Here is a 21,359-nt window from a genome sequence, read left to right on the forward strand (position 1 = left end):
TTTTAACTTGGCCGCCGGGCCGGGGCGGGCATCGCCCCCGGTACCTCCAGCCGCTACTATTTCCGCGGGCCGTGTTCCAACACTATTCACCCCGGCCAAGAGGCCTATTCCCCGGCCCGCACCCCGCCATTGAGACTGCATGGGAATTATTATTTTTTTATCTCTCAACCTGTCCAAGAGGCCTGCTGCCCGCCGCAATTGCCGCCGGGCCGGCCCGCACCCTGCCATTGAGACTGAACGGGAATTATTATTTTTTTATCTCTCAACCTGTCCAAGAGGCCTGCTGCCCGCCGCACTCGCCGCCGGGCCGGCCCGCACCCTGCCATTGAGACTGAACGGGGATTATTTATTTTTTTAACTTGGCCGCCGGGCCGGGGCGGGCATCGCCCCCGGTACCTCCAGCCGCTACTATTTCCGCGGGCCGTGTTCCAACACTATTCACCCCGGCCAAGAGGCCTATTCCCCGGCCCGCACCCCGCCATTGAGACTGCATGGGAATTATTTTTTTTTTATCTCTCAACCTGTCCAAGAGGCCTACTGCCCGCCGCAATCGCCGCCGGGCCGGCCCGCACCCTGCCATTGAGACTGAACGGGATTATTTATTTTTTTAACTTGGCCGCCGGGCCGGGGCGGGCATCGCCCCCGGTACCTCCAGCCGCTACTATTTCCGCGGGCCGTGTTCCAACACTATTCACCCCGGCCAAGAGGCCTATTCCCCGGCCCGCACCCCGCCATTGAGACTGCACGGGAATTATTATTTTTTTATCTCTCAACCTGTCCAAGAGGCCTGCTGCCCGCCGCACTCGCCGCCGGGCCGGCCCGCACCCCGCCATTGAGACTGAACGGGGATTATTATTTTTTTTAACTCGGCCTCCGGGCCGGGGCGGGCTTCGCCCCCGGTACCTCCAGCCGCTTCTATTTACGCGCGCCGCGTTCCAACATATTCACCCCGGCCAAGAGGCCTATTCCCCGGCCCGCACCCCGCCATTGAGACTGCATGGGAATTATTATTTTTTTATCTCTCAACCTGTCCAAGAGGCCTGCTGCCCGCCGCAATCGCCGCCGGGCCGGCCCGCACCCTGCCATTGAGACTGAACGGGATTATTTATTTTTTTAACTTGGCCGCCGGGCCGGGGCGGGCATCGCCCCCGGTACCTCCAGCCGCTACTATTTCCGCGGGCCGTGTTCCAACACTATTCACCCCGGCCAAGAGGCCTATTCCCCGGCCCGCACCCCGCCATTGAGACTGCACGGGAATTATTATTTTTTTATCTCTCAACCTGTCCAAGAGGCCTGCTGCCCGCCGCACTCGCCGCCGGGCCGGCCCGCACCCCGCCATTGAGACTGAACGGGGATTATTATTTTTTTTAACTCGGCCTCCGGGCCGGGGCGGGTCTTCGCCCCCGGTACCTCCAGCCGCTTCTATTTACGCGCGCCGCGTTCCAACATATTCACCCCGGCCAAGAGGCCTATTCCCCGGCCCGCACCCCGCCATTGAGACTGCACGGGAATTATTATTTTTTTATCTCTCAACCTGTCCAAGAGGCCTGCTGCCCGCCGCACTCGCCGCCGGGCCGGCCCGCACCCCGCCATTGAGACTGAACGGGGATTATTATTTTTTTTAACTCGGCCTCCGGGCCGGGGCGGGCTTCGCCCCCGGTACCTCCAGCCGCTTCTATTTACGCGCGCCGCGTTCCAACATATTCACCCCGGCAAAGAGGCCTCTTCCCCGCCCACACTCGTCCGCCGGGCCGGCCCGCACCCCGCCATTGAGACTGCACGGGAATTATTATTTTTTTATCTCTCAACCTGTCCAAGAGGCCTGCTGCCCGCCGCAATCGCCGCCGGGCCGGCCCGCACCCTGCCATTGAGACTGAACGGGGATTATTTATTTTTTTAACTTGGCCGCCGGCCCGGGACGGGCATCGCCCCCGGTACCTCCAGCCGCTACTATTTCCGCGGGCCGTGTTCCAACACTATTCACCCCGGCCAAGAGGCCTATTCCCCGGCCCGCACCCCGCCATTGAAACTGCATGGGAATTATTATTTTTTTATCTCTCAACCTGTCCAAGAGGCCTGCTGCCCGCCGCAATCGCCGCCGGGCCGGCCCGCACCCTGCCATTGAGACTGAACTGGGGATTTTTTTTTTTTTTTAACTTGGCCGCCGGGCCGGGGCGGGCATCGCCCCCGGTACCTCCAGCCGCTACTATTTCCGCGGGCCGTGTTCCAACACTATTCACCCCGGCCAAGAGGCCTATTCCCCGGCCCGCACCCCGCCATTGAGACTGCATGGGAATTATTTTTTTTTTATCTCTCAACCTGTCCAAGAGGCCTACTGCCCGCCGCAATCGCCGCCGGGCCGGCCCGCACCCTGCCATTGAGACTGAACGGGATTATTTATTTTTTTAACTTGGCCGCCGGGCCGGGGCGGGCATCGCCCCCGGTACCTCCAGCCGCTACTATTTCCGCGGGCCGTGTTCCAACACTATTCACCCCGGCCAAGAGGCCTATTCCCCGGCCCGCACCCCGCCATTGAGACTGCACGGGAATTATTATTTTTTTATCTCTCAACCTGTCCAAGAGGCCTGCTGCCCGCCGCACTCGCCGCCGGGCCGGCCCGCACCCCGCCATTGAGACTGAACGGGGATGATTATTTTTTTTAACTCGGCCTCCGGGCCGGGGCGGGCTTCGCCCCCGGTACCTCCAGCCGCTTCTATTTACGCGCGCCGCGTTCCAACATATTCACCCCGGCAAAGAGGCCTGCTGCCCGCCGCACTCGCCGCCGGGCCGGCCCGCACCCCGCCATTGAGACTGAACGGGGATTATTATTTTTTTTAACTCGGCCTCCGGGCCGGGGCGGGCTTCGCCCCCGGTACCTCCAGCCGCTTCTATTTACGCGCGCCGCGTTCCAACATATTCACCCCGGCAAAGAGGCCTCTTCCCCGGCCCGCACCCCGCCATTGAGACTGCAAGGGAATTATTATTTTTTTATCTCTCAACCTGTCCAAGAGGCCTGCTGCCCGCCGCAATTGCCGCCGGGCCGGCCCGCACCCTGCCATTGAGACTGAACGGGAATTATTATTTTTTTATCTCTCAACCTGTCCAAGAGGCCTGCTGCCCGCCGCAATCGCCGCCGGGCCGGCCCGCACCCTGCCATTGAGACTGAACGGGGATTATTTATTTTTTTAACTTGGCCGCCGGGCCAGGGCGGGCATCGCCCCCGGTACCTCCAGCCGCTACTATTTCCGCGGGCCGTGTTCCAACACTATTCACCCCGGCCAAGAGGCCTATTCCCCGGCCCGCACCCCGCCATTGAGACTGCACGGGAATTATTATTTTTTTATCTCTCAACCTGTCCAAGAGGCCTGCTGCCCGCCGCACTCGCTGCCGGGCCGGCCCGCACCCCGCCATTGAGACTGAACGGGGATTATTATTTTTTTTAACTCGGCCTCCGGGCCGGGGCGGGCTTCGCCCCCGGTACCTCCAGCCGCTTCTATTTACGCGCGCCGCGTTCCAACATATTCACCCCGGCCAAGAGGCCTATTCCCCGGCCCGCACCCCGCCATTGAGACTGCATGGGAATTATTATTTTTTTATCTCTCAACCTGTCCAAGAGGCCTGCTGCCCGCCGCAATCGCCGCCGGGCCGGCCCGCACCCTGCCATTGAGACTGAACGGGATTATTTATTTTTTTAACTTGGCCGCCGGGCCGGGGCGGGCATCGCCCCCGGTACCTCCAGCCGCTACTATTTCCGCGGGCCGTGTTCCAACACTATTCACCCCGGCCAAGAGGCCTATTCCCCGGCCCGCACCCCGCCATTGAGACTGCACGGGAATTATTATTTTTTTATCTCTCAACCTGTCCAAGAGGCCTGCTGCCCGCCGCACTCGCCGCCGGGCCGGCCCGCACCCCGCCATTGAGACTGAACGGGGATTATTATTTTTTTTAACTCGGCCTCCGGGCCGGGGCGGGCTTCGCCCCCGGTACCTCCAGCCGCTTCTATTTACGCGCGCCGCGTTCCAACATATTCACCCCGGCCAAGAGGCCTATTCCCCGGCCCGCACCCCGCCATTGAGACTGCACGGGAATTATTATTTTTTTATCTGTCAACCTGTCCAAGAGGCCTGCTGCCCGCCGCACTCGCCGCCGGGCCGGCCCGCACCCCGCCATTGAGACTGAACAGGGATTATTATTTTTTTTAACTCGGCCTCCGGGCCGGGGCGGGCTTCGCCCCCGGTACCTCCAGCCGCTTCTATTTACGCGCGCCGCGTTCCAACATATTCACCCCGGCCAAGAGGCCTATTCCCCGGCCCGCACCCCGCCATTGAGACTGCACGGGAATTATTATTTTTTTATCTCTCAACCTGTCCAAGAGGCCTGCTGCCCGCCGCACTCGCCGCCGGGCCGGCCCGCACCCCGCCATTGAGACTGAACGGGGATTATTATTTTTTTTAACTCGGCCTCCGGGCCGGGTCGGGCTTCGTCCCCGGTACCTCCAGCCGCTTCTATTTACGCGCGCTGCGTTCCAACATATTCACCCCGGCCAAGAGGCCTATTCCCCGGCCCGCACCCCGCCATTGAGACTGCAAGGGAATTATTATTTTTTTATCTCTCAACCTGTCCAAGAGGCCTGCTGCCCGCCGCAATTGCCGCCGGGCCGGCCCGCACCCTGCCATTGAGACTGAACGGGAATTATTATTTTTTTATCTCTCAACCTGTCCAAGAGGCCTGCTGCCCGCCGCAATCGCCGCCGGGCCGGCCCGCACCCTGCCATTGAGACTGAACGGGGATTTTTTTTTTTTTTAACTTGGCCGCCGGGCCGGGGCGGGCATCGCCCCCGGTACCTCCAGCCGCTACTATTTCCGCGGGCCGTGTTCCAACACTATTCACCCCGGCCAAGAGGCCTATTCCCCGGCCCGCACCCCGCCATTGAAACTGCATGGGAATTATTATTTTTTTATCTCTCAACCTGTCCAAGAGGCCTGCTGCCCGCCGCACTCGCCGCCGGGCCGGCCCGCACCCCGCCATTGAGACTGAACGGGGATTATTATTTTTTTTAACTCGGCCTCCGGGCCGGGGCGGGCTTCGCCCCCGTTACCTCCAGCCGCTTCTATTTACGCGCGCCGCGTTCCAACATATTCACCCCGGCCAAGAGGCCTATTCCCCGGCCCGCACCCCGCCATTGAGACTGCACGGGAATTATTATTTTTTTTATCTCTCAACCTGTCCAAGAGGCCTGCTGCCCGCCGCACTCGCCGCCGGGCCGGCCCGCACCCCGCCATTGAGACTGAACGGGGATTATTATTTTTTTTAACTCGGCCTCCGGGCCGGGGCGGGCTTCGCCCCCGGTACCTCCAGCCGCTTCTATTTACGCGCGCCGCGTTCCAACATATTCACCCCGGCCAAGAGGCCTATTCCCCGGCCCGCACCCCGCCATTGAGACTGCATGGGAATTATTATTTTTTTATCTCTCAACCTGTCCAAGAGGCCTGCTGCCCGCCGCAATTGCCGCCGGGCCGGCCCGCACCCTGCCATTGAGACTGAACGGGAATTATTATTTTTTTATCTCTCAACCTGTCCAAGAGGCCTGCTGCCCGCCGCACTCGCCGCCGGGCCGGCCCGCACCCTGCCATTGAGACTGAACGGGGATTATTTATTTTTTTAACTTGGCCGCCGGGCCGGGGCGGGCATCGCCCCCGGTACCTCCAGCCGCTACTATTTCCGCGGGCCGTGTTCCAACACTATTCACCCCGGCCAAGAGGCCTATTCCCCGGCCCGCACCCCGCCATTGAGACTGCATGGGAATTATTATTTTTTTATCTCTCAACCTGTCCAAGAGGCCTGCTGCCCGCCGCAATCGCCGCCGGGCCGGCCCGCACCCTGCCATTGAGACTGAACGGGATTATTTATTTTTTTAACTTGGCCGCCGGGCCGGGGCGGGCATCGCCCCCGGTACCTCCAGCCGCTACTATTTCCGCGGGCCGTGTTCCAACACTATTCACCCCGGCCAAGAGGCCTATTCCCCGGCCCGCACCCCGCCATTGAGACTGCACGGGAATTATTATTTTTTTATCTCTCAACCTGTCCAAGAGGCCTGCTGCCCGCCGCACTCGCCGCCGGGCCGGCCCGCACCCCGCCATTGAGACTGAACGGGGATTATTATTTTTTTTAACTCGGCCTCCGGGCCGGGGCGGGCTTCGCCCCCGGTACCTCCAGCCGCTTCTATTTACGCGCGCCGCGTTCCAACATATTCACCCCGGCCAAGAGGCCTATTCCCCGGCCCGCACCCCGCCATTGAGACTGCATGGGAATTATTATTTTTTTATCTCTCAACCTGTCCAAGAGGCCTGCTGCCCGCCGCAATCGCCGCCGGGCCGGCCCGCACCCTGCCATTGAGACTGAACGGGATTATTTATTTTTTTAACTTGGCCGCCGGGCCGGGGCGGGCATCGCCCCCGGTACCTCCAGCCGCTACTATTTCCGCGGGCCGTGTTCCAACACTATTCACCCCGGCCAAGAGGCCTATTCCCCGGCCCGCACCCCGCCATTGAGACTGCACGGGAATTATTATTTTTTTATCTCTCAACCTGTCCAAGAGGCCTGCTGCCCGCCGCACTCGCCGCCGGGCCGGCCCGCACCCCGCCATTGAGACTGAACGGGGATTATTATTTTTTTTAACTCGGCCTCCGGGCCGGGGCGGGCTTCGCCCCCGGTACCTCCAGCCGCTTCTATTTACGCGCGCCGTGTTCCAACATATTCACCCCGGCCAAGAGGCCTCTTCCCCGGCCACACTCGTCCGCCGGGCCGGCCCGCACCCCGCCATTGAGACTGCACGGGAATTATTATTTTTTTATCTCTCAACCTGTCCAAGAGGCCTGCTGCCCGCCGCACTCGCCGCCGGGCCGGCCCGCACCCCGCCATTGAGACTGAACGGGGATTATTATTTTTTTTAACTCGGCCTCCGGGCCGGGGCGGGCTTCGCCCCCGGTACCTCCAGCCGCTTCTATTTACGCGCGCCGCGTTCCAACATATTCACCCCGGCCAAGAGGCCTCTTCCCCGGCCACACTCGTCCGCCGGGCCGGCCCGCACCCCGCCGTTGAGACTGCACGGGAATTATTATTTTTTTATCTCTCAACCTGTCCAAGAGGCCTGCTGCCCGCCGCACTCGCCGCCGGGCCGGACCGCACCCCGCCATTGAGACTGAACGGGATTATTATTTTTTTTAACTCGGCCTCCGGGCCGGGGCGGGCTTCGCCCCCGGTACCTCCAGCCGCTTCTATTTACGCGCGCCGCGTTCCAACATATTCACCCCGGCCAAGAGGCCTATTCCCCGGCCCGCACCCCGCCATTGAGACTGCACGGGAATTATTATTTTTTTATCTCTCAGCCTGTCCAAGAGGCCTGCTGCCCGCCGCACTCGCCGCCGGGCCGGCCCGCACCCCGCCATTGAGACTGAACGGGGATTATTATTTTTTTTAACTCGGCCTCCGGGCCGGGGCGGGCTTCGCCCCCGGTACCTCCAGCCGCTTCTATTTACGCGTGCCGCGTTCCAACATATTCACCCCGGCCAAGAGGCCTATTCCCCGGCCCGCACCCCGCCATTGAGACTGCATGGGAATTATTATTTTTTTATCTCTCAACCTGTCCAAGAGGCCTGCTGCCCGCCGCAATCGCCGCCGGGCCGGCCCGCACCCTGCCATTGAGACTGAACGGGATTATTTATTTTTTTAACTTGGCCGCCGGGCCGGGGCGGGCATCGCCCCCGGTACCTCCAGCTGCTACTATTTCCGCGGGCCGTGTTCCAACACTATTCACCCCGACCAAGAGGCCTATTCCCCGGCCCGCACCCCGCCATTGAGACTGCACGGGAATTATTATTTTTTTATCTCTCAACCTGTCCAAGAGGCCTGCTGCCCGCCGCACTCGCCGCCGGGCCGGCCCGCACCCCGCCATTGAGACTGAACGGGGATTATTATTTTTTTTAACTCGGCCTCCGGGCCGGGGCGGGCTTCGCCCCCGGTACCTCCAGCCGCTTCTATTTACGCGCGCCGCGTTCCAACATATTCACCCCGGCCAAGAGGCCTATTCCCCGGCCCGCACCCCGCCATTGAGACTGCACGGGAATTATTATTTTTTTATCTCTCAACCTGTCCAAGAGGCCTGCTGCCCGCCGCACTCGCCGCCGGGGCGGCCCGCACCCCGCCATTGAGACTGAACGGGGATTATTATTTTTTTTAACTCGGCCTCCGGGCCGGGGCGGGCTTCGCCCCCGGTACCTCCAGCCGCTTCTATTTACGCGCGCCGCGTTCCAACATATTCACCCCGGCCAAGAGGCCTATTCCCCGGCCCGCACCCCGCCATTGAGACTGCAAGGGAATTATTATTTTTTTATCTCTCAACCTGTCCAAGAGGCCTGCTGCCCGCCGCAATTGCCGCCGGGCCGGCCCGCACCCTGCCATTGAGACTGAACGGGAATTATTATTTTTTTATCTCTCAACCTGTCCAAGAGGCCTGCTGCCCGCCGCAATCGCCGCCGGGCCGGCCCGCACCCTGCCATTGAGACTGAACGGGATTATTTATTTTTTTAACTCGGCCTCCGGGCCGGGGCGGGCTTCGCCCCCGGTACCTCCAGCCGCTTCTATTTACGCGCGCCGCGTTCCAACATATTCACCCCGGCCAAGAGGCCTATTCCCCGGCCCACACCCCGCCATTGAGACTGCATGGGAATTATTATTTTTTTATCTCTCAACCTGTCCAAGAGGCCTGCTGCCCGCCGCAATCGCCGCCGGGCCGGCCCGCACCCTGCCATTGAGACTGAACGGGGATTATTTATTTTTTTAACTTGGCCGCCGTGCCGGGGCGGGCATCGCCCCCGGTACCTCCAGCCGCTACTATTTCCGCGGGCCGTGTTCCAACACTATTCACCCCGGCCAAGAGGCCTATTCCCCGGCCCGCACCCCGCCATTGAGACTGCACGGGAATTATTATTTTTTTATCTCTCAACCTGTCCAAGAGGCCTGCTGCCCGCCGCACTCGCCGCCGGGCCGGCCCACACCCTGCCATTGAGACTGAACGGGGATTATTTATTTTTTTAACTTGGCCGCCGGCCCGGGGCGGGCATCGCCCCCGGTACCTCCAGCCGCTACTATTTCCGTGGGCCGTGTTCCAACACTATTCACCCCGGCCAAGAGGCCTATTCCCCGGCCCGCACCCCGCCATTGAGACTGCATGGGAATTATTATTTTTTTATCTCTCAACCTGTCCAAGAGGCCTGCTGCCCGCCGCAATCGCCGCCGGGCCGGCCCGCACCCTGCCATTGAGACTGAACGGGAATTATTATTTTTTTATCTCTCAACCTGTCCAAGAGGCCTGCTGCCCGCCGCACTCGCCGCCGGGCCGGCCCGCACCCCGCCATTGAGACTGAACGGGGATTATTATTTTTTTTAACTCGGCCTCCGGGCCGGGGCGGGCTTCGCCCCCGGTACCTCCAGCCGCTTCTATTTACGCGCGCCGCGTTCCAACATATTCACCCCGGCCAAGAGGCCTCTTCCCTGGCCACACTCGTCCGCCGGGCCGGCCCGCACCCCGCCCTTGAGACTGCACGGGAATTATTATTTTTTTATCTCTCAACCTGTCCAAGAGGCCTGCTGCCCGCCGCACTCGCCACCGGGCCTCCCCGCAACCCGCCATTGAGACTGAAGGGGATTATTATTTTTTTTAACTCGGCCTTCGGGCCGGGGCGGGCTTCGCCCCCGGTACCTCCAGCCGCTTCTATTTACGCGCGCCGCGTTCCAACATATTCACCCCGGCCAAGAGGCCTCTTCCCCGGCCACACTCGTCCGCCGGGCCGGCCCGCACCCCGCCATTGAGACTGCACGGGAATTATTATTTTTATATCTCTCAACCTGTCCAAGAGGCCTGCTGCCCGCCGCAATCGCCGCCGGGCCGGCCCGCACCCTGCCATTGAGACTACACGGGAATTATTTTTTTTTTTATCTCTCAACCTGTCCAAGAGTTCTGCTGCCCGCCGCAATCGCCGCCGGGCCGGCCCGCACCCTGCCATTGAGACTGAACGGGGATTATTTATTTTTTTAACTTGGCCGCCGGGCCGGGGCGGGCATCGCCCCCGGTACCTCCAGCCGCTACTATTTCCGCGGGCCGTGTTCCAACACTATTCACCCCGGCCAAGAGGCCTATTCCCCGGCCCGCACCCCGCCATTGAGACTGCACGGGAATTATTATTTTTTTATCTCTCAACCTGTCCAAGAGGCCTGCTGCCCGCCGCACTCGCCGCCGGGCCGGCCCGCACCCTGCCATTGAGACTGAACGGGGATTATTTATTTTTTTAACTTGGCCGCCGGGCCGGGGCGGGCATCGCCCCCGGTACCTCCAGCCACTACTATTTCCGCGGGCCGTGTTCCAACACTATTCACCCCGGCCAAGAGGCCTATTCCCCGGCCCGCACCCCGCCATTGAGACTGCACGGGAATTATTATTTTTTTATCTCTCAACCTGTCCAAGAGGCCTGCTGCCCGCCGCACTCGCCGCCGGGCCGGCCCGCACCCCGCCATTGAGACTGTACGGGGATTATTATTTTTTTTAACTCGGCCGCCGGGCCGGGGCGGGCTTCGCCCCCGGTACCTCCAGCCGCTTCTATTTACGCGCGCCGCGTTCCAACATATTCACCCCGGCCAAGAGCCCTCTTCCCCGGCCACACTCGTCCGCCGGGCCGGCCCGCACCCCGCCATTGAGACTGCACGGGAATTATTATTTTTTTATCTCTCAACCTGTCCAAGAGGCCTGCTGCCCGCCGCACTCGCCGCCGGGCCGGCCCGCACCCCGCCATTGAGACTGAACGGGGATTATTATTTTTTTTAACTCGGCCTCCGGGCCGGGGCGGGCTTCGCCCCCGGTACCTCCAGCCGCTTCTATTTACGCGCGCCGCGTTCCAACATATTCACCCCGGCAAAGAGGCCTCTTCCCCGGCCACACTCGTCCGCCGGGCCGGCCCGCACCCCGCCATTGAGACTGCACGGGAATTATTATTTTTTTATCTCTCAACCTGTCCAAGAGGCCTGCTGCCCGCCGCAATCGCCGCCGGGCCGGCCCGCACCCTGCCATTGAGACTGAACGGGGATTATTTATTTTTTTAACTTGGCCGCCGGCCCGGGACGGGCATCGCCCCCGGTACCTCCAGCCGCTACTATTTCTGCGGGCCGTGTTCCAACACTATTCACCCCGGCCAAGAGGCCTATTCCCCGGCCCGCACCCCGCCATTGAAACTGCATGGGAATTATTATTTTTTTATCTCTCAACCTGTCCAAGAGGCCTGCTGCCCGCCCCAATCGCCGCCGGGCCGGCCCGCACCCTGCCATTGAGACTGAACGGGGATTTTTTTTTTTTTTAACTTGGCCGCCGGGCCGGGGCGGGCATCGCCCCCGGTACCTCCAGCCGCTACTATTTCCGCGGGCCGTGTTCCAACACTATTCACCCCGGCCAAGAGGCCTATTCCCCGGCCCGCACCCCGCCATTGAAACTGCATGGGAATTATTATTTTTTTATCTCTCAACCTGTCCAAGAGGCCTGCTGCCCGCCGCACTCGCCGCCGGGCCGGCCCGCACCCCGCCATTGAGACTGAACGGGGATTATTATTTTTTTTAACTCGGCCTCCGGGCCGGGGCGGGCTTCGCCCCCGGTACCTCCAGCCGCTTCTATTTACGCGCGACGCGTTCCAACATATTCACCCCGGCCAAGAGGCCTATTCCCCGGCCCGCACCCCGCCATTGAGACTGCACGGGAATTATTATTTTTTTATCTCTCAACCTGTCCAAGAGGCCTGCTGCCCGCCGCACTCGCCGCCGGGCCGGCCCGCACCCCGCCATTGAGACTGAACGGGGATTATTATTTTTTTTAACTCGGCCTCCGGGCCGGGGCGGGCTTCGCCCCCGGTACCTCCAGCCGCTTCTATTTACGCGCGCCGCGTTCCAACATATTCACCCCGGCCAAGAGGCCTATTCCCCGGCCCGCACCCCGCCATTGAGACTGCATGGGAATTATTATTTTTTTATCTCTCAACCTGTCCAAGAGGCCTGCTGCCCGCCGCAATTGCCGCCGGGCCGGCCCGCACCCTGCCATTGAGACTGAACGGGAATTATTATTTTTTTATCTCTCAACCTGTCCAAGAGGCCTGCTGCCCGCCGCACTCGCCGCCGGGCCGGCCCGCACCCTGCCATTGAGACTGAACGGGGATTATTTATTTTTTTAACTTGGCCGCCGGGCCGGGGCGGGCATCGCCCCCGGTACCTCCAGCCGCTACTATTTCCGCGGGCCGTGTTCCAACACTATTCACCCCGGCCAAGAGGCCTATTCCCCGGCCCGCACCCCGCCATTGAGACTGCATGGGAATTATTATTTTTTTATCTCTCAACCTGTCCAAGAGGCCTGCTGCCCGCCGCAATCGCCGCCGGGCCGGCCCGCACCCTGCCATTGAGACTGAACGGGATTATTTATTTTTTTAACTTGGCCGCCGGGCCGGGGCGGGCATCGCCCCCGGTACCTCCAGCCGCTACTATTTCCGCGGGCCGTGTTCCAACACTATTCACCCCGGCCAAGAGGCCTATTCCCCGGCCCGCACCCCGCCATTGAGACTGCACGGGAATTATTATTTTTTTATCTCTCAACCTGTCCAAGAGGCCTGCTGCCCGCCGCACTCGCCGCCGGGCCGGCCCGCACCCCGCCATTGAGACTGAACGGGGATTATTATTTTTTTTAACTCGGCCTCCGGGCCGGGGCGGGCTTCGCCCCCGGTACCTCCAGCCGCTTCTATTTACGCGCGCCGCGTTCCAACATATTCACCCCGGCCAAGAGGCCTATTCCCCGGCCCGCACCCCGCCATTGAGACTGCATGGGAATTATTATTTTTTTATCTCTCAACCTGTCCAAGAGGCCTGCTGCCCGCCGCAATCGCCGCCGGGCCGGCCCGCACCCTGCCATTGAGACTGAACGGGATTATTTATTTTTTTAACTTGGCCGCCGGGCCGGGGCGGGCATCGCCCCCGGTACCTCCAGCCGCTACTATTTCCGCGGGCCGTGTTCCAACACTATTCACCCCGGCCAAGAGGCCTATTCCCCGGCCCGCACCCCGCCATTGAGACTGCACGGAAATTATAATTTTTTTATCTCTCAACCTGTCCAAGAGGCCTGCTGCCCGCCGCACTCGCCGCCGGGCCGGCCCGCACCCCGCCATTGAGACTGAACGGGGATTATTATTTTTTTTAACTCAGCCTCCGGGCCGGGGCGGGCTTCGCCCCCGGTACCTCCAGCCGCTTCTATTTACGCGCGCCGTGTTCCAACATATTCACCCCGGCCAAGAGGCCTCTTCCCCGGCCACACTCGTCCGCCGGGCCGGACCGCACCCCGCCATTGAGACTGCACGGGAATTATTATTTTTTTATCTCTCAACCTGTCCAAGAGGCCTGCTGCCCGCCGCACTCGCCGCCGGGCCGGCCCGCACCCCGCCATTGAGACTGAACGGGGATTATTATTTTTTTTAACTCGGCCTCCGGGCCGGGGCGGGCTTCGCCCCCGGTACCTCCAGCCGCTTCTATTTACGCGCGCCGCGTTCCAACATATTCACCCCGGCCAAGAGGCCTCTTCCCCGGCCACACTCGTCCGCCGGGCCGGCCCGCACCCCGCCGTTGAGACTGCACGGGAATTATTATTTTTTTATCTCTCAACCTGTCCAAGAGGCCTGCTGCCCGCCGCACTCGCCGCCGGGCCGGACCGCACCCCGCCATTGAGACTGAACGGGATTATTATTTTTTTTAACTCGGCCTCCGGGCCGGGGCGGGCTTCGCCCCCGGTACCTCCAGCCGCTTCTATTTACGCGCGCCGCGTTCCAACATATTCACCCCGGCCAAGAGGCCTATTCCCCGGCCCGCACCCCGCCATTGAGACTGCACGGGAATTATTATTTTTTTATCTCTCAACCTGTCCAAGAGGCCTGCTGCCCGCCGCACTCGCCGCCGGGCCGGCCCGCACCCCGCCATTGAGACTGAACGGGGATTATTATTTTTTTTAACTCGGCCTCCGGGCCGGGGCGGGCTTCGCCCCCGGTACCTCCAGCCGCTTCTATTTACGCGCGCCGCGTTCCAACATATTCACCCCGGCCAAGAGGCCTATTCCCCGGCCCGCACCCCGCCATTGAGACTGCATGGGAATTATTATTTTTTTATCTCTCAACCTGTCCAAGAGGCCTGCTGCCCGCCGCAATTGCCGCCGGGCCGGCCCGCACCCTGCCATTGAGACTGAACGGGAATTATTATTTTTTTATCTCTCAACCTGTCCAAGAGGCCTGCTGCCCGCCGCACTCGCCGCCGGGCCGGCCCGCACCCTGCCATTGAGACTGAACGGGGATTATTTATTTTTTTAACTTGGCCGCCGGGCCGGGGCGGGCATCGCCCCCGGTACCTCCAGCCGCTACTATTTCCGCGGGCCGTGTTCCAACACTATTCACCCCGGCCAAGAGGCCTATTCCCCGGCCCGCACCCCGCCATTGAGACTGCATGGGAATTATTATTTTTTTATCTCTCAACCTGTCCAAGAGGCCTGCTGCCCGCCGCAATCGCCGCCGGGCCGGCCCGCACCCTGCCATTGAGACTGAACGGGATTATTTATTTTTTTAACTTGGCCGCCGGGCCGGGGCGGGCATCGCCCCCGGTACCTCCAGCCGCTACTATTTCCGCGGGCCGTGTTCCAACACTATTCACCCCGGCCAAGAGGCCTATTCCCCGGCCCGCACCCCGCCATTGAGACTGCACGGGAATTATTATTTTTTTATCTCTCAACCTGTCCAAGAGGCCTGCTGCCCGCCGCACTCGCCGCCGGGCCGGCCCGCACCCCGCCATTGAGACTGAACGGGGATTATTATTTTTTTTAACTCGGCCTCCGGGCCGGGGCGGGCTTCGCCCCCGGTACCTCCAGCCGCTTCTATTTACGCGCGCCGCGTTCCAACATATTCACCCCGGCCAAGAGGCCTATTCCCCGGCCCGCACCCCGCCATTGAGACTGCATGGGAATTATTATTTTTTTATCTCTCAACCTGTCCAAGAGGCCTGCTGCCCGCCGCAATCGCCGCCGGGCCGGCCCGCACCCTGCCATTGAGACTGAACGGGATTATTTATTTTTTTAACTTGGCCGCCGGGCCGGGGCGGGCATCGCCCCCGGTACCTCCAGCCGCTACTATTTCCGCGGGCCGTGTTCCAACACTATTCACCCCGGCCAAGAGGCCTATTCCCCGGACCGCACCCCGCCATTGAGACTGCACGGGAATTATTATTTTTTTATCTCTCAACCTGTCCAAGAGGCCTGCTGCCCGCCGCACTCGCCGCCGGGCCGGCCCGCACCCCGCCATTGAGACTGAACGGGGATTATTATTTTTTTTAACTCGGCCTCCGGGCCGGGGCGGGCTTCGCCCCCGGTACCTCCAGCCGCTTCTATTTACGCGCGCCGCGTTCCAACATATTCACCCCGGCCAAGAGGCCTCTTCCCCGGCCACACTCGTCCGCCGGGCCGGCCCGCACCCCGCCGTTGAGACTGCACGGGAATTATTATTTTTTTATCTCTCAACCTGTCCAAGAGGCCTGCTGCCCGCCGCACTCGCCGCCGGGCCGGACCGCACCCCGCCATTGAGACTGAACGGGATTATTATTTTTTTTAACTCGGCCTCCGGGCCGGGGCGGGCTTCGCCCCCGGTACCTCCAGCCGCTTCTATTTACGCGCGCCGCGTTCCAACATATTCACCCCGGCCAAGAGGCCTATTCCCCGGCCCGCACCCCGCCATTGAGACTGCACGGGAATTATTATTTTTTTATCTCTCAACCTGTCCAAGAGGCCTGCTGCCCGCCGCACTCGCCGCCGGGCCGGCCCGCACCCCGCCATTGAGACTGAACGGGGATTATTATTTTTTTTAACTCGGCCTCCGGGCCGGGGCGTGCTTCGCCCCCGGTACCTCCAGCCGCTTCTATTTACGCGCGCCGCGTTCCAACATATTCACCCCGGCCAAGAGGCCTATTCCCCGGCCCGCACCCCGCCATTGAGACTGCATGGGAATTATTATTTTTTTATCTCTCAACCTGTCCAAGAGGCCTGCTGCCCGCCGCAATCGCCGCCGGGCCGGCCCGCACCCTGCCATTGAGACTGAACGGGATTATTTATTTTTTTAACTTGGCCGCCGGGCCGGGGCGGGCATCGCCCCCGGTACCTCCAGCCGCTACTATTTCCGCGGGCCGTGTTCCAACACTATTCACCCCGGCCAAGAGGCCTATTCCCCGGCCCGCACCCCGCCATTGAGACTGCACGGGAATTATTATTTTTTTATCTCTCAACCTGTCCAAGAGGCCTGCTGCCCGCCGCAATTGCCGCCGGGCCGGCCCGCACCCTGCCATTGAGACTGAACGGGAATTATTATTTTTTTATCTCTCAACCTGTCCAAGAGGCCTGCTGCCCGCCGCAATCGCCGCCGGGCCGGCCCGCACCCTGCCATTGAGACTGAACGGGGATTATTTATTTTTTTAACTTGGCCGCCGGGCCAGGGCGGGCATCGCCCCCGGTACCTCCAGCCGCTACTATTTCCGCGGGCCGTGTTCCAACACTATTCACCCCGGCCAAGAGGCCTATTCCCCGGCCCGCACCCCGCCATTGAGACTGCACGGGAATTATTATTTTTTTATCTCTCAACCTGTCCAAGAGGCCTGCTGCCCGCCGCACTCGCTGCCGGGCCGGCCCGCACCCCGCCATTGAGACTGAACGGGGATTATTATTTTTTTTAACTCGGCCTCCGGGCCGGGGCGGGCTTCGCCCCCGGTACCTCCAGCCGCTTCTATTTACGCGCGCCGCGTTCCAACATATTCACCCCGGCCAAGAGGCCTATTCCCCGGCCCGCACCCCGCCATTGAGACTGCATGGGAATTATTATTTTTTTATCTCTCAACCTGTCCAAGAGGCCTGCTGCCCGCCGCAATCGCCGCCGGGCCGGCCCGCACCCTGCCATTGAGACTGAACGGGATTATTTATTTTTTTAACTTGGCCGCCGGGCCGGGGCGGGCATCGCCCCCGGTACCTCCAGCCGCTACTATTTCCGCGGGCCGTGTTCCAACACTATTCACCCCGGCCAAGAGGCCTATTCCCCGGCCCGCACCCCGCCATTGAGACTGCACGGGAATTATTATTATTTTATCTCTCAACCTGTCCAAGAGGCCTGCTGCCCGCCGCACTCGCCGCCGGGCCGGCCCGCACCCCGCCATTGAGACTGAACGGGGATTATTATTTTTTTTAACTCGGCCTCCGGGCCGGGGCGGGCTTCGCCCCCGGTACCTCCAGCCGCTTCTATTTACGCGCGCCGCGTTCCAACATATTCACCCCGGCCAAGAGGCCTATTCCCCGGCCCGCACCCCGCCATTGAGACTGCACGGGAATTATTATTTTTTTATCTCTCAACCTGTCCAAGAGGCCTGCTGCCCGCCGCACTCGCCGCCGGGCCGGCCCGCACCCCGCCATTGAGACTGAACAGGGATTATTATTTTTTTTAACTCGGCCTCCGGGCCGGGGCGGGCTTCGCCCCCGGTACCTCCAGCCGCTTCTATTTACGCGCGCCGCGTTCCAACATATTCACCCCGGCCAAGAGGCCTATTCCCCGGCCCGCACCCCGCCATTGAGACTGCACGGGAATTATTATTTTTTTATCTCTCAACCTGTCCAAGAGGCCTGCTGCCCGCCGCACTCGCCGCCGGGCCGGCCCGCACCCCGCCATTGAGACTGAACGGGGATTATTATTTTTTTTAACTCGGCCTCCGGGCCGGGGCGGGCTTCGCCCCCGGTACCTCCAGCCGCTTCTATTTACGCGCGCCGCGTTCCAACATATTCACCCCGGCCAAGAGGCCTATTCCCCGGCCCGCACCCCGCCATTGAGACTGCAAGGGAATTATTATTTTTTTATCTCTCAACCTGTCCAAGAGGCCTGCTGCCCGCCGCAATTGCCGCCGGGCCGGCCCGCACCCTGCCATTGAGACTGAACGGGAATTATTATTTTTTTATCTCTCAACCTGTCCAAGAGGCCTGCTGCCCGCCGCAATCGCCGCCGGGCCGGCCCGCACCCTGCCATTGAGACTGAACGGGGATTTTTTTTTTTTTTTAACTTGGCCGCCGGGCCGGGGCGGGCATCGCCCCGGTACCTCCAGCCGCTACTATTTCCGCGGGCCGTGTTCCAACACTATTCACCCCGGCCAAGAGGCCTATTCCCCGGCCCGCACCCCGCCATTGAAACTGCATGGGAATTATTATTTTTTTATCTCTCAACCTGTCCAAGAGGCCTGCTGCCCGCCGCACTCGCCGCCGGGCCGGCCCGCACCCCGCCATTGAGACTGAACGGGGATTATTATTTTTTTTAACTCGGCCTCCGGGCCGGGGCGGGCTTCGCCCCCGGTACCTCCAGCCGCTTCTATTTACGCGCGCCGCGTTCCAACATATTCACCCCGGCCAAGAGGCCTATTCCCCGGCCCGCACCCCGCCATTGAGACTGCACGGGAATTATTATTTTTTTTATCTCTCAACCTGTCCAAGAGGCCTGCTGCCCGCCGCACTCGCCGCCGGGCCGGCCCGCACCCCGCCATTGAGACTGAACGGGGATTATTATTTTTTTTAACTCGGCCTCCGGGCCGGGGCGGGCTTCGCCCCCGGTACCTCCAGCCGCTTCTATTTACGCGCGCCGCGTTCCAACATATTCACCCCGGCCAAGAGGCCTATTCCCCGGCCCGCACCCCGCCATTGAGACTGCATGGGAATTATTATTTTTTTATCTCTCAACCTGTCCAAGAGGCCTGCTGCCCGCCGCAATTGCCGCCGGGCCGGCCCGCACCCTGCCATTGAGACTGAACGGGAATTATTATTTTTTTATCTCTCAACCTGTCCAAGAGGCCTGCTGCCCGCCGCACTCGCCGCCGGGCCGGCCCGCACCCTGCCATTGAGACTGAACGGGGATTATTTATTTTTTTATCTTGGCCGCCGGGCCGGGGCGGGCATCGCCCCCGGTACCTCCAGCCGCTACTATTTCCGCGGGCCGTGTTCCAACACTATTCACCCCGGCCAAGAGGCCTATTCCCCGGCCCGCACCCCGCCATTGAGACTGCATGGGAATTATTATTTTTTTATCTCTCAACCTGTCCAAGAGGCCTGCTGCCCGCCGCAATCGCCGCCGGGCCGGCCCGCACCCTTCCATTGAGACTGAACGGGATTATTTATTTTTTTAACTTGGCCGCCGGGCCGGGGCGGGCATCGCCCCCCGGTACCTCCAGCCGCTACTATTTCCGCGGGCCGTGTTCCAACACTATTCACCCCGGCCAAGAGGCCTATTCCCCGGCCCGCACCCCGCCATTGAGACTGCACGGGAATTATTATTTTTTTATCTCTCAACCTGTCCAAGAGGCCTGCTGCCCGCCGCACTCGCCGCCGGGCCGGCCCGCACCCCGCCATTGAGACTGAACGGGGATTATTATTTTTTTTAACTCGGCCTCCGGGCCGGGGCGGGCTTCGCCCCCGGTACCTCCAGCCGCTTCTATTTACGCGCGCCGCGTTCCAACATATTCACCCCGGCCAAGAGGCCTATTCCCCGGCCCGCACCCCGCCATTGAGACTGCATGGGAATTATTATTTTTTTATCTCTCAACCTGTCCAAGAGGCCTGCTGCCCGCCGCAATCGCCGCCGGGCCGGCCCGCACCCTGCCATTGAGACTGAACGGGATTATTTATTTTTTTAACTCGGCCTCAGGGCCGGGGCGGGCTTCGCCCCCGGTACCTCCAGCCGCTTCTATTTACGCGCGCCGTGTTCCAACATATTCACCCCGGCCAAGAGGCCTCTTCCCCGGCCACACTCGTCCGCCGGGCCGGCCCGCACCCCGCCATTGAGACTGCACGGGAATTATTATTTTTTTATCTCTCAACCTGTCCAAGAGGCCTGCTGCCCGCCGCACTCGCCGCCGGGCCGGCCCGCACCCCGCCATTGAGACTGAACGGGGATTATTATTTTTTTTAACTCGGCCTCCGGGCCGGGGCGGGCTTCGCCCCCGGTACCTCCAGCCGCTTCTATTTACGCGCGCCGCGTTCCAACATATTCACCCCGGCCAAGAGGCCTCTTCCCCGGCCACACTCGTCCGCCGGGCCGGCCCGCACCCCGCCGTTGAGACTGCACGGGAATTATTATTTTTTTATCTCTCAACCTGTCCAAGAGGCCTGCTTCCCGCCGCACTCGCCGCCGGGCCGGACCGCACCCCGCCATTGAGACTGAACGGGATTATTATTTTTTTTAACTCGGCCTCCGGGCCGGGGCGGGCTTCGCCCCCGGTACCTCCAGCCGCTTCTATTTACGCGCGCCGCGTTCCAACATATTCACCCCGGCCAAGAGGCCTATTCCCCGGCCCGCACCCCGCCATTGAGACTGCATGGGAATTATTATTTTTTTATCTCTCAACCTGTCCAAGAGGCCTGCTGCCCGCCGCAATCGCCGCCGGGCCGGCCCGCACCCTGCCATTGAGACTGAACGGGATTATTTATTTTTTTAACTTGGCCGCCGGGCCGGGGCGGGCATCGCCCCCGGTACCTCCAGCCGCTACTATTTCCGCGGGCCGTGTTCCAACACTATTCACCCCGGCCAAGAGGCCTATTCCCCGGCCCGCACCCCGCCATTGAGACTGCACGGGAATTATTATTATTTTATCTCTCAACCTGTCCAAGAGGCCTGCTGCCCGCCGCACTCGCCGCCGGGCCGGCCCGCACCCCGCCATTGAGACTGAACGGGGATTATTATTTTTTTTAACTCGGCCTCCGGGCCGGGGCGGGCTTCGCCCCCGGTACCTCCAGCCGCTTCTATTTACGCGCGCCGCGTTCCAACATATTCACCCCGGCCAAGAGGCCTATTCCCCGGCCCGCACCCCGCCATTGAGACTGCACGGGAATTATTATTTTTTTATCTCTCAACCTGTCCAAGAGGCCTGCTGCCCGCCGCACTCGCCGCCGGGCCGGCCCGCACCCCGCCATTGAGACTGAACAGGGATTATTATTTTTTTTAACTCGGCCTCCGGGCCGGGGCGGGCTTCGCCCCCGGTACCTCCAGCCGCTTCTATTTACGCGCGCCGCGTTCCAACATATTCACCCCGGCCAAGAGGCCTATTCCCCGGCCCGCACCCCGCCATTGAGACTGCACGGGAATTATTATTTTTTTATCTCTCAACCTGTCCAAGAGGCCTGCTGCCCGCCGCACTCGCCGCCGGGCCGGCCCGCACCCCGCCATTGAGACTGAACGGGGATT

This window comes from Hippocampus zosterae, chromosome 5 (assembly GCF_025434085.1).
Source record: "Hippocampus zosterae strain Florida chromosome 5, ASM2543408v3, whole genome shotgun sequence".
Lineage (NCBI taxonomy): Eukaryota > Metazoa > Chordata > Actinopteri > Syngnathiformes > Syngnathidae > Hippocampus > Hippocampus zosterae.